Genomic DNA, 15,749 nt, shown 5'->3' with positions numbered 1-15,749 from the left:
TGAGTATTTACCATGAAAACAAAGAAAAATTAATTATAGAAGAATGAAAAGAATTTTTCGACCAATCACATTTGAGTATTTACCATGAAAACAAAGAAAAATTAATTATTCGTAATTGAACAACGATAATTTACAAGAACACAGTAAATATGATTCATTTATTGGCTATAAGAACTGTTTGGCGTCTCCAGAGCAGTGTTTTAACGAAATCTCTTGACTTGTATTTGATCATTATATTTACATTTGTATGATGAATTACAAGTTTATCAAATCTCTTTATCAAAATGTTTATACAAAGGGTACATTACATTTCGAAATGGAGACATTTTTCGGGAAATTTTGACTTTTAAGTTTAGATAAAATTCTGAATCAGTTTTAATTGCTTTTAAAATCACACGAGTAATATTTAATATGAAATATGTAATATTTATACAACATTTATACATCGTTTAAACTCCGGTGATATATTTGATGATTTAAATGAATGGGTCACAAAAAGTAGATTTTATTCAGAAAGCTGTAACGTTGTAAATAGGTATAGACAACAACATTAATCTTAAACTCCGTTTGATCAGTCATATTACAAAAATCAGGAAAAAGGTCTGAACATATGTTTAAATGGATGTGAGTGCTAAAACCAAATGTTGAATTAATCGGCTTTTGAGTGGAGGGTTCAAAAACAATGTTTGAATGATCGGCTGTGGATGTCAAGGTTCAAAATCAATGTTTAGATTATTGGTTGTGGATGTGAGGGTTCAAATCAAAGTTTAAATAATCGGCTGTGGATGTGAGGGTTCAAATCAATGTTTAGATTATTGGTTGTGGATGTGAGGGTTCAAATTAATATTTAAATAATAGGTTGTGGATGTGAGGGTTCAAATCAATGTTTAAATAATAGGTTGTGGATGTGAGGGTTCAAATCAAAGTTTAAATAATAGGTTGTGGATGTGAGGGTTCAAATCAAAGTTTAAATAATCGGTTGTGGATGTGAGGTTCAAATCAATGTTTAAATAATAGGTTGTGGATGTGAGGGTTCAAATCAATGTTTAGATTATTGGTTGTGGATGTGAGGGTTCAAATCAAAGTTTAAATAATAGGATGTGGATGTGAGGGTTCAAATCAAAGTTTAAATAATCGGTTGTGGATGTGAGTGTTCAAATCAATGTTTAAATAATAGGTTGTGGATGTGAGTGTTCAAATCAATGTTTAAATAATAGGTTGTGGATGTGAGTGTTCAAATCAATGTTTAAATAATATGTTGTGGATGTGAGTGTTCAAATCAATGTTTAAATAATAGGTTGTGGATGTGAGTGTTCAAATCAATGTTTAAATAATCGGTTGTGGATGTGAGTGTTCAAATCAATGTTTAAATAATCGGTTGTGGATGTGAGGGTTCAAATCAAAGTTTAAATAATAGGTTATGGATGTGAGGGTTCAAATCAAAGTTTAAATAATCGGTTGTGGATGTGAGGGTTCAAATCAATGTTTAGATTACTGGTTATTGATGAGAGGGTTAAAACTCAATGTTTAAATAATCAGTTGTTGATTCGAGGACTCGATTTCTGTCGTATTTAACTGATGATTGAGGATATGTGTGAAGTTTAAAATAAAATTCAGCACAGATTTAAATTGATAAAGACAGCATAGATCCGTGTCGATTATGAAATCATATCGTCAAAAGGTGCAAGAGTATACTGATGGCGAGATACACAGACAATCAGTTTGTGTAATCAGCTTCATTGAAAACTACGAACGGTATGAAAAATAGAGTAATTTACGTCAAAGGCGAGTGTCCACACAAATGTGAGCTGTTGTGTTACCCGTGATAGATCGAAATCAAATGTGTTTTTAATTGTTAATCCATCACAGATGTACAGATGTACTATCGATACTGATCACCTTATATATATAGCCAGAGACTTGTATACCAGTCTATTTCGTCACAAAATAGGCTTTAAATCCCAGTGTGTTTCGAAACGCTACGAGGCGATGCAGCCAATATGGCGGCGAATTCGGTGTCACCTGGGTTTCAGAACGAGGCACTCGATACTTCCGGGCGTGCGTGATATTTGGTAAGATATATAGACTGTTTGCAGTCTGATATTCAAGTCTCTGATATAGCGGAGAGTTGTAGGCGTCACAACTCCGCATTGATTGGGCTGTGGTCACGGTAACGCCCTATATAGAAAACAATCAGTAAAGACAGTTCAAACTGAGCGGAAAATATGACAAAGAAACATACAAAAGAAGAAGACAGATGGATTTACAAATCAGGTTGTAAAACGTTAATATCCCCGGTATTTAGGGTGAATACACAGATATACCCGGTATTTAGGGTGAATACACAGATATACCCGGTATTTAGGGTGAATACACAGATATACCCGGTATTTAGGGTGAATACACAGATATACCCGGTATTTAGGGTGAATACACAGATATACCCGGTATTTAGGGTGAATACACAGATATCCCCGGTATTTAGGGTGAATACACAGATATACCCGGTATTTAGGGTGAATACATAGATATACCCGGTATTTAGACACGTGACACAGATATACCCGGTATTTAGGGTGAATACACAGATATACCCGGTATTTAGGGTGAATACATAGATATACCCGGTATTTAGGGTGAATACATAGATATACCCGGTATTTAGGGTGAATACACAGATATACCCGGTATTTAGGGTGAATACACAGATATACCCGGTATTTAGACACGTGACACAGATATACCCGGTATTTAGGGTGAATACACAGATATACCCGGTATTTAGGGTGAATACATAGATATACCCGGTATTTAGGGTGAATACACAGATATACCCGGTATTTAGGGTGAATACACAGATATACCCGGTATTTAGGGTGAATACATAGATATACCCGGTATTTAGGGTGAATACACAGATATACCCGGTATTTAGGGTGAATACACAGATATACCTGGTATTTAGGGTGAATACATAGATATACCCGGTATTTAGGGTGAATACACAGATATACCTGGTATTTAGGGTGAATACACAGATATACCCTATTAGGGTGAATACACAGATATACCCAGTATTTAGGGTGAATACACAGATATCCCCGGTATTTAGGGTGAATACACAGATATCCCCGGTATTTAGGGTGAATACACAGATATCCCCGGTATTTAGGGTGAATACACAGATATACCCGGTATTTAGGGTGAATACACAGATATACCCGGTATTTAGGGTGAATACATAGATATACCCGGTATTTAGGGTGAATACATAGATATACCCGGTATTTAGGGTGAATACATAGATATACCCGGTATTTAGGGTGAATACACAGATATACCCGGTATTTAGGGTGAATACACAGATATCCCCGGTATTTAGGGTGAATACATAGATATACCCGGTATTTAGGGTGAATACATAGATATACCCGGTATTTAGGGTGAATACATAGATATACCCGGTATTTAGGGTGAATACATAGATATACCCGGTATTTAGGGTGAATACATAGATATACCCGGTATTTAGGGTGAATACATAGATATACCCGGTATTTAGGGTGAATACACAGATATACCCGGTATTTAGGGTGAATACATAGATATACCCGGTATTTAGGGTGAATACACAGATATACCCGGTATTTAGGGTGAATACATAGATATACCCGGTATTTAGGGTGAATACATAGATATACCCGGTATTTAGGGTGAATACACAGATATACCCGGTATTTAGGGTGAATACATAGATATACCCGGTATTTAGGGTGAATACATAGATATACCCGGTATTTAGGGTGAATACATAGATATACCCGGTATTTAGGGTGAATACATAGATATACCCGGTATTTAGGGTGAATACATAGATATACCTGGTATTTAGGGTGAATACATAGATATACCCGGTATTTAGGGTGAATACACAGATATACCCGGTATTTAGGGTGAATACACAGATATACCCGGTATTTAGGGTGAATACATAGATATACCCGGTATTTAGGGTGAATACATAGATATACCCGGTATTTAGGGTGAATACACAGATATACCCGGTATTTAGGGTGAATACACAGATATACCCGGTATTTAGGGTGAATACATAGATATACCCGGTATTTAGGGTGAATACATAGATATACCTGGTATTTAGGGTGAATACACAGATATACCCGGTATTTAGGGTGAATACACAGATATACCCGGTATTTAGGGTGAATACACAGATATACCCGGTATTTAGGGTGAATACACAGATATACCCGGTATTTAGGGTGAATACATAGATATACCCGGTATTTAGGGTGAATACACAGATATACCCGGTATTTAGGGTGAATACATAGATATACCCGGTATTTAGGGTGAATACATAGATATACCCGGTATTTAGGGTGAATACATAGATATACCCGGTATTTAGGGTGAATACATAGATATACCTGGTATTTAGGGTGAATACATAGATATACCCGGTATTTAGGGTGAATACACAGATATACCCGGTATTTAGGGTGAATACACAGATATACCCGGTATTTAGGGTGAATACATAGATATACCCGGTATTTAGGGTGAATACATAGATATACCCGGTATTTAGGGTGAATACACAGATATACCCGGTATTTAGGGTGAATACATAGATATACCCGGTATTTAGGGTGAATACATAGATATACCCGGTATTTAGGGTGAATACATAGATATACCTGGTATTTAGGGTGAATACACAGATATACCCGGTATTTAGGGTGAATACACAGATATACCCGGTATTTAGGGTGAATACACAGATATACCCGGTATTTAGGGTGAATACACAGATATACCCGGTATTTAGGGTGAATACATAGATATACCCGGTATTTAGGGTGAATACACAGATATACCCGGTATTTAGGGTGAATACACAGATATACCCGGTATTTAGGGTGAATACACAGATATACCCGGTATTTAGGGTGAATACACAGATATACCCGGTATTTAGACACGTGACACAGATATACCCGGTATTTAGGGTGAATACACAGATATACCCGGTATTTAGGGTGAATACATAGATATACCCGGTATTTAGGGTGAATACACAGATATACCCGGTATTTAGGGTGAATACACAGATATACCCGGTATTTAGGGTGAATACATAGATATACCCGGTATTTAGGGTGAATACATAGATATACCTGGTATTTAGGGTGAATACATAGATATACCCGGTATTTAGGGTGAATACATAGATATACCCGGTATTTAGACACGTGACACAGATATACCCGGTATTTAGGGTGAATACATAGATATACCTGGTATTTAGGGTGAATACACAGATATACCCGGTATTTAGGGTGAATACACAGATATACCCGGTATTTAGGGTGAATACACAGATATACCCGGTATTTAGGGTGAATACACAGATATACCCGGTATTTAGGGTGAATACATAGATATACCCGGTATTTAGGGTGAATACACAGATATACCCGGTATTTAGGGTGAATACACAGATATACCCGGTATTTAGGGTGAATACACAGATATACCCGGTATTTAGGGTGAATACACAGATATACCCGGTATTTAGACACGTGACACAGATATACCCGGTATTTAGGGTGAATACATAGATATACCCGGTATTTAGGGTGAATACATAGATATACCCGGTATTTAGGGTGAATACACAGATATACCCGGTATTTAGGGTGAATACACAGATATACCCGGTATTTAGGGTGAATACATAGATATACCCGGTATTTAGGGTGAATACATAGATATACCCGGTATTTAGGGTGAATACACAGATATACCCGGTATTTAGGGTGAATACATATATCTACAGTTTTATTGTAAGGAAAGGGCTTTGTATAAGTTGAAAAACTTGTGCCCGATCCAATTGTTTAAAGGCAATACAATATGTTTAAATCAAATACCCGGTATTTAGACATGTGACACAGATATACCCGGTATTTAGACACGTGAATACACAGATATACCCGGTATTAAGACACGTGAATACACAGATATACCCGGTATTTAGACACGTGACACAGATATATCCGGTATTTAGACACGTGACACAGATATACCCGGTATTTAGGGTGAATACACAGATATACCCGGTATTTAGGGTGAATACACAGATATACCCGGTATTTAGACATGTAAATACACAGATATACCCGGTATTTAGACACGTGACACAGATATACCTGGTATTTAGACATGTAAATACACAGATATACCCGGTATTTAGACATGTGAATTCACAGATATACCCGGTATTTAGGGTGAATACACAGATATACCCGGTATTTAGGGTGAATACACAGATATACCCGGTATTTAGGGTGAATACACAGATATACCTGGTATTTAGACATGTGAATACATAGATATACCCGGTATTTAGACATGTGAATACACAGATATACCCGGTATTTAGACACGTGACACAGATATACCTGGTATTTAGACATGTGAATACATAGATATACCCGGTATTTAGACATGTGAATACACAGATATACCCGGTATTTAGACATGTAAATACACAGATATACCCGGTATTTAGACATGTGAATTCACAGATATACCCGGTATTTAGACATGAGAATACACAGATATACCCGGTATTTAGACACGTGACACAGATATACCCGGTATTTAGGGTGAATACACAGATATACCCGGTATTTAGGGTGAATACATAAATATACCCGGTATTTAGGGTGAATACACAGATATACCCGGTATTTAGGGTGAATACACAGATATACCCGGTATTTAGGGTGAATACATAGATATACCCGGTATTTAGGGTGAATACACAGATATACCCGGTATTTAGGGTGAATACACAGATATACCTGGTATTTAGGGTGAATACATAGATATACCTGGTATTTAGGGTGAATACACAGATATACCCGGTATTTAGGGTGAATACACAGATATCCCCGGTATTTAGGGTGAATACACAGATATCCCCGGTATTTAGGGTGAATACACAGATATACCCGGTATTTAGGGTGAATACACAGATATACCCGGTATTTAGGGTGAATACACAGATATACCCGGTATTTAGGGTGAATACACAGATATCCCCGGTATTTAGGGTGAATACATAGATATACCCGGTATTTAGGGTGAATACATAGATATACCCGGTATTTAGGGTGAATACATAGATATACCCGGTATTTAGGGTGAATACATAGATATACCCGGTATTTAGGGTGAATACATAGATATACCCGGTATTTAGGGTGAATACACAGATATACCCGGTATTTAGGGTGAATACACAGATATACCCGGTATTTAGGGTGAATACACAGATATACCCGGTATTTAGGGTGAATACATAGATATACCCGGTATTTAGGGTGAATACATAGATATACCCGGTATTTAGGGTGAATACACAGATATACCCGGTATTTAGGGTGAATACATAGATATACCCGGTATTTAGGGTGAATACATAGATATACCCGGTATTTAGGGTGAATACACAGATATACCCGGTATTTAGGGTGAATACATAGATATACCCGGTATTTAGGGTGAATACATAGATATACCCGGTATTTAGGGTGAATACATAGATATACCCGGTATTTAGGGTGAATACATAGATATACCTGGTATTTAGGGTGAATACATAGATATACCCGGTATTTAGGGTGAATACACAGATATACCCGGTATTTAGGGTGAATACACAGATATACCCGGTATTTAGGGTGAATACATAGATATACCCGGTATTTAGGGTGAATACATAGATATACCCGGTATTTAGGGTGAATACACAGATATACCCGGTATTTAGGGTGAATACATAGATATACCCGGTATTTAGGGTGAATACATAGATATACCCGGTATTTAGGGTGAATACATAGATATACCTGGTATTTAGGGTGAATACACAGATATACCCGGTATTTAGGGTGAATACACAGATATACCCGGTATTTAAGGTGAATACACAGATATACCCGGTATTTAGGGTGAATACACAGATATACCCGGTATTTAGGGTGAATACATAGATATACCCGGTATTTAGGGTGAATACACAGATATACCCGGTATTTAGGGTGAATACATAGATATACCCGGTATTTAGGGTGAATACATAGATATACCCGGTATTTAGGGTGAATACATAGATATACCCGGTATTTAGGGTGAATACATAGATATACCTGGTATTTAGGGTGAATACATAGATATACCCGGTATTTAGGGTGAATACACAGATATACCCGGTATTTAGGGTGAATACACAGATATACCCGGTATTTAGGGTGAATACATAGATATACCCGGTATTTAGGGTGAATACATAGATATACCCGGTATTTAGGGTGAATACACAGATATACCCGGTATTTAGGGTGAATACATAGATATACCCGGTATTTAGGGTGAATACATAGATATACCCGGTATTTAGGGTGAATACATAGATATACCTGGTATTTAGGGTGAATACACAGATATACCCGGTATTTAGGGTGAATACACAGATATACCCGGTATTTAGGGTGAATACACAGATATACCCGGTATTTAGGGTGAATACACAGATATACCCGGTATTTAGGGTGAATACATAGATATACCCGGTATTTAGGGTGAATACACAGATATACCCGGTATTTAGGGTGAATACACAGATATACCCGGTATTTAGGGTGAATACACAGATATACCCGGTATTTAGGGTGAATACACAGATATACCCGGTATTTAGACACGTGACACAGATATACCCGGTATTTAGGGTGAATACACAGATATACCCGGTATTTAGGGTGAATACACAGATATACCCGGTATTTAGGGTGAATACACAGATATACCCGGTATTTAGGGTGAATACACAGATATACCCGGTATTTAGGGTGAATACATAGATATACCCGGTATTTAGGGTGAATACATAGATATACCTGGTATTTAGGGTGAATACATAGATATACCCGGTATTTAGGGTGAATACATAGATATACCCGGTATTTAGACACGTGACACAGATATACCCGGTATTTAGGGTGAATACATAGATATACCTGGTATTTAGGGTGAATACACAGATATACCCGGTATTTAGGGTGAATACACAGATATACCCGGTATTTAGGGTGAATACACAGATATACCCGGTATTTAGGGTGAATACACAGATATACCCGGTATTTAGGGTGAATACATAGATATACCCGGTATTTAGGGTGAATACACAGATATACCTGGTATTTAGGGTGAATACACAGATATACCCGGTATTTAGGGTGAATACACAGATATACCCGGTATTTAGGGTGAATACACAGATATACCCGGTATTTAGACACGTGACACAGATATACCCGGTATTTAGGGTGAATACATAGATATACCCGGTATTTAGGGTGAATACATAGATATACCCGGTATTTAGGGTGAATACACAGATATACCCGGTATTTAGGGTGAATACACAGATATACCCGGTATTTAGGGTGAATACATAGATATACCCGGTATTTAGGGTGAATACATAGATATACCCGGTATATAGGGTGAATACACAGATATACCCGGTATTTAGGGTGAATACATATATCTACAGTTTTATTGTAAGGAAAGGGCTTTGTATAAGTTGAAAAACTTGTGCCCGATCCAATTGTTTAAAGGCAATACAATATGTTTAAATCAAATACCCGGTATTTAGACATGTGACACAGATATACCCGGTATTTAGACACGTGAATACACAGATATACCCGGTATTAAGACACGTGAATACACAGATATACCCGGTATTTAGACACGTGACACAGATATATCCGGTATTTAGACACGTGACACAGATATACCCGGTATTTAGGGTGAATACACAGATATACCCGGTATTTAGGGTGAATACACAGATATACCCGGTATTTAGACATGTAAATACACAGATATACCCGGTATTTAGACACGTGACACAGATATACCTGGTATTTAGACATGTAAATACACAGATATACCCGGTATTTAGACATGTGAATTCACAGATATACCCGGTATTTAGGGTGAATACACAGATATACCCGGTATTTAGGGTGAATACACAGATATACCCGGTATTTAGGGTGAATACACAGATATACCTGGTATTTAGACATGTGAATACATAGATATACCCGGTATTTAGACATGTGAATACACAGATATACCCGGTATTTAGACACGTGACACAGATATACCTGGTATTTAGACATGTGAATACATAGATATACCCGGTATTTAGACATGTGAATACACAGATATACCCGGTATTTAGACATGTAAATACACAGATATACCCGGTATTTAGACATGTGAATTCACAGATATACCCGGTATTTAGACATGAGAATACACAGATATACCCGGTATTTAGACATGTGAATACACAGATATACCCGGTATTTAGACACGTGACACAGATATACCCGGTATTTAGACATGTAAATACACAGATATACCCGGTATTTAGACATGTGAATTCACAGATATACCCGGTATTTAGACACGTGACACAGATATACCCGGTATTTAGACACGTAAATACACAGATATATCCGGTATTTAGACACGTGACACAGATATACCCGGTATTTAGACACGTGACACAGATATGCCCTGTATTTAGACACGTGAATACACAGATATACCCGGTATTTAGACATGTGAATACACAGATATACCCGGTATTTAGACACGTGACACAGACATACCAGGTATTTAGACACGTGAATACACAGATATACCCGGTATTTAGACACTTGAATACACAGATATACCCGGTATTTAGACACGTGACACAGATATACCCGGTATTTAGACATATGAATACATAGATATATCCGGTATTTAGACATGTGAATATGTGAATTCACATTTATGTTTCGGACAAGAAAATAAAATGTAGCGTAGTGAATTTGTTTGAGGGTATGTTTGGTAGTGGTAGTAAGTATTTACACATTCCGTATTTCAAAACTTTGTCCATATCGAAAAAGCACGGGAGTATATACATTGTTGGGGTACACATGACAACGCCCCCTATGTCAATATTAGCATTGCATCATGTTCTCGCGAGATCTGAAAGGTACGCTGATCTTCTTTTTCCTTTGCCATTTTTGATGTAATTTTATCAAAGAAACTGTCGTGTTTTATATAAATGCATGACTATATCCATCTGTCAATCAGCACTGTTATACCACGCCCCATAACACCACACATACTGTCAAAAAACAGCGGGGAAACTGACACCTTTCAATTAACGCTTACCACAATGTAAACAGTCGCTTACATCATTGTGGACCGACAATCAATTATCATTGACAGATTTACATCGCTGTCCATTTCAAGGTATTCTGGACAGGCACTAGCATCGGTTGTCGCGGTAACAAAGGAACGCTAAAGGGCGATAATTAAAATCTTTGTTTACAATCAAATAGGCGTAAATAAACGAAATTGGTTGTAAATTAATACAAGGTCGATAACTTGGGAATCAATCAAGTTCTATAACCTGTCCGGCTAATTCGTTTTCCTCTCATAAATGCCCATGCTTCCTGTTCGAGGTAGAATTTCAATGTGTTACGGCTACATTGCCGATACTCGCTGCCAGGACAGCTCTATATAGTCCAGTGCTAGTGTTGTATAAATGTCTAAAACCAATATTCAATATGTCCTCAGTTAGACATCCATTATTCATTACCCTGAAATACAAATATAGAAACTGACACGGCAGATTATCGAAACCGGAATGCCCCGAAGCTCCGATTGTCCAGCTCATGTGAAAACAAACACAAATCCATATATATTAGTTACGTTAAACAATACGTACTTTGTCAATTTGGAGTCGGGAAATTTTGTTTAGACAGTAGAAAGGGATCATTTCATCATGTGACGTCACAGCACCTATTGTAAATGTGGTTATCTGGCATTGAATTGACCAGCGTGTCAATGATGTCCGTTTTAACAGCTGGATTTGCGGGATATGACTTCTTCTTCCCTGAAATTATATACTGAGTTAAACCTAATGCTCATCTTGCCGCAGCCATATTGAGCGTATTACTGTAGATGATACTGTGTATTTCTCGCCGTGTAATAAAACTATTACATGTCTGATTCCGCGGCCGGGTTATTACATTTTGTAGCTGCCGGAGGTTTGTCGACTGATTCTACGAGTCTTCTCAGGACGATCATCGGCCATATCATGACTGACATGTTCTGAAGGCACGAAACAGCTGTATGATGGGGTTTTATATTCCTGTTATGGCATATACTGTATTAAATTCATATATTATTACATCATTAAACAACAGTTTGGTTTCGGGTTATAGGTCATATGAGCATAAACCGCTAGAATATTTATATTGATAAAATAATAACGACAAAAATCCAGTAATACATCATCAGGAAAATGTAAAATGAGCGGAACACCCCATAGCGCGTGCTGCCATTCCCGCGACAGAAATTATTCACGCGCTTTCTCCTGGAGCTGAAACGTTGAAATTAAGTCCGTTGAACAGCTATGATCAAAAGTGTTTGATCAAGAATCAGATTTAACATTCTCGTCTTTTGCATAGTGCAGTAAAATAGCACTTTTGATAATTGGCATTATGACTTAATTATTACATATTATAGTATAATGTGTTTATTACGTCACAAGCGGAAACATGTCCGCTTAATTTGAAACTGAGTAATGCGGTCGTCATGGAGATATGCCTGCGTCCAGCTGTTGGTGAAATCGGATAACGACCACTGTATATAACGGAGTTCATGGGGACCGAACGCATGCACGAGCTGGTAGACTACTCTTTTATAAGGGTACAAATCATCTATTTCAAGATATAGTACGACTGGACATTCTGGCCTACAAATGGCGTACAGTGACTGTTAAAATACTGTACTTACTCAATTTTAAACAAGTGCCTTCGATTCCAAAACCTGATACAAGATTAATAAATATACATAACACTTCATGTACGGTGACGTACCGTTGATACACCATGTACGGTGACGTACCGTTGACACACCATGTACGGTGACGTACCGTTGATACACCATGTACGGTGACGTACCGGTGACACACCATGTACGGTGACGTACCGTTGATACACCATGTACGGTGACGTACCGTTGATACACCATGTACGGTGACGTACCGTTGATACACCATGTACGGTGACGTACCGGTGACACACCATGTACGGTGACGTACCGTTGATACACCATGTACGGTGACGTACCGTTGATACACCATGTACGGTGACGTACCGGTGATACACCATGTACTGTGACATCGTACACGGGAAATGTTGCCGTCACATTCCATTCCCTGGAATCATTAATATATCTATTGTCATTTTGTCGCGTGTGTGATGATTAGGTTTTAATTCGTGGTTATAATTGAGTCATCTGACCATTGTCACCAGATTCAATTGTCAACACCTCACCCGTTATAACGCCAGGGGTAGCACGTTGACATACTGGACGGTCGGTCAGCTTTATATACGACATTCGTACGACATTGTCGAGGTTCATGTGACACATATCTTTCGGTAGCCTGCTACATATATGTAGTTTCAGGGCCTGATTTTGTTCTGGGTTTTTATTTAATGGTCCTGGGTGTTAATAGGTCTTTAAACAAAATAAACCAAATTTGTTTCTGTCTTTAACTTTCGCGTGCGATTTTTCTTTCTTAATGGTTGGTAAGCTAACTCTGCTTACGAAAGTAACAAGATGCTTGGTCCGTTAGTGGCCGACCACTGTGGTCACTTAGAACTGACCATTACAAAAAATCGTACAAATGTCCTGTCTATATCTACACGTATCTTGACCACAATGCAAGTTATGAGTCAATAAGTAAATGGTCAGTTATGATAACTGTACGTACAATAGCGAGACCGCTACGTCTCGCGGCAGTCTCATCTCGGTCATACTCTTGACCAGATCCTATCGTCGTGAAAGGCTAAACTGACCACTTGGGCACTCTTAAATGGTCTCGATTAATAATTCCGTGTATTGAGAACATCGCCAGAAGATAAATCACTATATTAACATGCAGATATATATATATATATATACAAAACATACACGTGTATATCAATTTCTACAAAACATACACGTGTATATCAATTTCTACAAAACATACACGTGTATATCAATTTCTACAAAACATTCACGTGTATATCAATTTCTACAAAACATACACGTGTATATCAATTTCTACAAAACACACACGTGTATATCAATTTCTACAAAACACACACGTGTATATCAATTTCTACAAAACATTCACGTGTATATCAATTTCTACAAAACACACACGTGTATATCAATTTCTACAAAACACACACGTGTATATCAATTTCTACAAAACACACACGTGTATATCAATTTCTACAACACATTCACGTGTATATCAATTTCTACAAAACACACACGTGTATATCAATTTCTACAAAACATACACGTGTATATCAATTTCTACAAAACACACACGTGTATATCAATTTCTACAAAACACACACGTGTATATCAATTTCTACAAAACATACACGTGTATATCAATTTCTACAAAGCACACACGTGTATATCAATTTCTACAAAACACACACGTATATATCAATTTCTACAAAACACACACGTATATATCAATTTCTACAACACATACACGTGTATATCAATTTCTACAAAACATACACGTGTATATCAATTTCTACAAAACATACACGTGTATATCAATTTCTACAAAACACACACGTGTATATCAATTTCTACAAAACATACACGTATATATCAATTTCTACAAAACACACACGTGTATATCAATTTCTACAAAACATACACGTGTATATCAATTTCTACAACACATACACGTGTATATCAATTTCTACAAAACATACACGTGTATATCAATTTCTACAAAACACACACGTGTATATATGTTTCTACAAAACACACACGTGTATATCAATTTCTACAAAACATACACGTGTATATCAATTTCTACAAAACATACACGTGTATATCAATTTCTAAAAAACATACACGTGTATATCAATTTCTACAAAACACACACGTGTATATATACATGTCTATAAAACATACACGTGTATACTTTTCATTATTTCAGTCGATAAAAACGACTTCATATCGACTTAATCTCACATTTGCTACACACACCTGTTACTTGGAGTATTTGTTGATTCAATAAATCTAAATATATCCCGTTTTTCTGAAGGTGAAACGTAGTAGGACCATTAAGTCGAGTAAATCTGACCCCCGGGCAGTAAGCCTGACCCCCGGGTGTAATTAGTCTGGGAGATACACTACGATGACAAGCACTTAAGACTGTATTATAGAACCAATATTAATTATAGATTCGCGACATCTTCACTGAAGTCCATGTGGCGTATAGGTTAATGTCTAGACGTTATATATAACAACCACGGTCTGACGCTCACCAACAATGTCAGTTTGAGCAGGAAAAGTGACAAAGTAGTGGTCCATTTGGCTTTTAAGGCAATTTAAAATAAATTGTGTCTAATTATACTGAATATAGACAAACGAAAACAATACACATCGGCCACGTACGAGATTTGGAGAGAAACATAGAAGTTAAAGGCGCCCAATCGGTGTGTCCATATGTCTTTGGCCAAAATAAAACTATAGTGGGTTTGGCGCAA

Source organism: Pecten maximus, chromosome 17 (genome assembly GCF_902652985.1).
Source record: "Pecten maximus chromosome 17, xPecMax1.1, whole genome shotgun sequence".
NCBI classification, from domain to species: domain Eukaryota; kingdom Metazoa; phylum Mollusca; class Bivalvia; order Pectinida; family Pectinidae; genus Pecten; species Pecten maximus.
The sequence above is the reverse complement of the archived record's forward strand: the minus strand, read 5'-3'. Positions refer to the sequence as shown.